Source organism: Clavelina lepadiformis, unplaced genomic scaffold (assembly GCF_947623445.1).
Source record: "Clavelina lepadiformis unplaced genomic scaffold, kaClaLepa1.1 scaffold_273, whole genome shotgun sequence".
Lineage (NCBI taxonomy): Eukaryota > Metazoa > Chordata > Ascidiacea > Aplousobranchia > Clavelinidae > Clavelina > Clavelina lepadiformis.
The window spans coordinates 7,501-10,000 of record NW_027508246.1 but is presented as its reverse complement, the minus strand read 5'-3'; the positions used below and the strand labels follow the sequence as shown (position 1 = coordinate 10,000).

Sequence of the window (2,500 nt, the reverse complement as noted above, 5' to 3'; positions counted from 1 at the left end):
ATTGAGCTCTTCAATTTAATTTCATTTAATTTAATTTTATTTTATAATTTAACAATAACTTTGTACAATTAAATAACTTTAATTGATAAATACGTTGTCATTGCCTTGCATTGACTCACGTAGCTTTGCAATGCTGCTTGATGATCATTTGATGATTTTGTTGTATGACATATATTGTTATGATTATATCGATTAAAATTGTGCACTTTGACACTGTATGGCATTAGATTAATTTTATCAAGTCGATTCACACCAAAAAAATGTTAAAGTCCAAACGCCCAGGTCGCGCGGATAGCCCTCACCCGCCGCGGATTTTCCCAAGTCGGAAGAGCTTTAGCCGCGAGTCGGTGTTTGGACTTTAACTTTTTGTTGGTGTGATGAGACTTGAAAATTTTTTAGAGTCCAAACGACCAGGTCGCGCGCATAGCTTTCACCTGGCGCGGATTTTCCGAACTCGGGAGAGCATCACGCGCGGGTCGGTGTTGTGGACTCTGAAAATTTTTCCCATCCACTCCAAAAAATGTTAGAGTCCAAACGCCCAGGCCGCGCATATTCTCTTGACCGAGCGCGGATTTTTCGACCTCGGAAAAGTTTTTGCCGCGGGTCGATGTTTGGACTCTGAAATTTTTTCAAGTCTCGACAAAAAGTTAAAGTCCAAACGTTGGGAAATATTTTCAGAGTCCAAACGTTCGAGTTGCGCGCAGTGCCCGGCCGGGGCGCGGTTCGGCGGCCACGGCAAGCGGCCACGCACCTTCCCAAACTCCAAATCCGGCCGCGAGCTCGCGCGATCCCGAGGCCGTTCTGGGGTACCATGGCGATGCAGGATTCTGTGACTACTATGAGGGAGCAGGCAGTCGTGTGAGCGAATGCGCGCTGCGAGTGCGAATCGAAGCAGAATCGATCTCGGTTGGCGTCGGGCACGATGGGCAGATGTAATGCTGTTCGCGCGGTCGCCCATGCTTAGCCGGGGTTTTGAGCGGTCTGTCGGATCCAGTGGCAAGCTATCGGCGTGCCTCGGCGCGAGTATTGCACTCGAATCGCCGGGCAGCGTCCGGAATTGACGGTTTTCGGAGCTCGTGCAAGCCGCGAGCGTAGTGTTTGAGTAGCGATGTACACGGAGAACGTGTGAAAAGAAACGCGGGGCGCCCGTCGTCCCGCAGCAGCCTCGTTTGCTGCGAATAGCTACCTGGTTGATCCTGCCAGTAGTCATATGCTTGTCTCAAAGATTAAGCCATGCAAGTGTAAGTACGAGCTCTCGTACAGTGAAACTGCGAATGGCTCATTAAATCAGTTATGGTTCATTTGATCGTACGTGTTACTTGGATAACTGTGGTAATTCTAGAGCTAATACATGCGAAAAGCGCCGACTCACGGAGGCGTGCATTTATCAGACCAAAAACCGACCGGGCCTCGGCCCGTGCTCGTTGGTGACTCTGGATAACTTTGCGGATCGCACGGTCTTGCACCGGCGACAAATCATTCAAGTGTCTGCCCTATCAACTTTCGTCGGTACGGTATCTGCCTACCGAGGTTCTTACGGGTGACGGGGAATCAGGGTTCGATTCCGGAGAGGGAGCCTGAGAAACGGCTACCACTTCCAAGGAAGGCAGCAGGCGCGCAAATTACCCATTCCCGACGCGGGGAGGTAGTGACGAAAAATAACAATGCAGGACTCTAACGAGGCCCTGTAATTGGAATGAGTACACTCTAAAACTTTTAACGAGTATCCATTGGAGGGCAAGTCTGGTGCCAGCAGCCGCGGTAATTCCAGCTCCAAAAGTGTATATTTAAGTTGTTGCGGTTAAAAAGCTCGTAGTTGGATTTTGGGCTCGGGCCGTCGGTCCGTCGCAAGGCGTGTACTGGCGTGCCCGGCCTCACCTTCGGTTCACCGTCGGTGCTCTTGACTGAGTGTTGGCGGCGGCCGGAACGTTTACTTTGAAAAAATTAGAGTGTTCAAAGCAGGCGGTTCGCCTGAATAATGGTGCATGGAATAATGGAATAGGACCTCGGTTCTATTTTGTTGGTTTTCGGAGCGCGAGGTAATGATTAAGAGGGACGGACGGGGGCATTCGTACTGTGCCGCTAGAGGTGAAATTCTTGGATCGGCGCAAGACGAACAACTGCGAAAGCATTTGCCAAGAATGTTTTCTTTAATCAAGAGCGAAAGTCAGAGGTTCGAAGACGATCAGATACCGTCCTAGTTCTGACTATAAACGATGCCAACTAGCGATCGGGGGGCGTTACTTTGACGACCTCTCCGGCAGCTTTCGGGAAACCAAAGTCTTTGGGTTCCGGGGGAAGTATGGTTGCAAAGCTGAAACTTAAAGGAATTGACGGAAGGGCACCACCAGGAGTGGAGCCTGCGGCTTAATTTGACTCAACACGGGAAATCTCACCCGGCCCGGACACAGTGAGGATTGACAGATTGAGAGCTCTTTCTTGATTCTGTGGGTGGTGGTGCATGGCCGTTCTTAGTTGGTGGAGCGATTTGTCTGGTTAA

At 50.1% G+C, this 2,500-nt stretch overlaps 1 non-coding gene across 1 annotated transcript in view; it reads left to right on the top strand.

The window, feature by feature from the left end:
- Positions 1–1,183: 1,183 nt before the first annotated feature.
- The window catches only part of LOC143472462 (small subunit ribosomal RNA), a 1,808-nt gene continuing 491 nt past the window's right edge, over positions 1,184–2,500 (top strand). Inside the window, exon 1 of the ribosomal RNA XR_013119817.1 lies at positions 1,184–2,500. This exon is cut by the window's right edge and continues 491 nt beyond it. This is a non-coding gene — a ribosomal RNA (small subunit ribosomal RNA).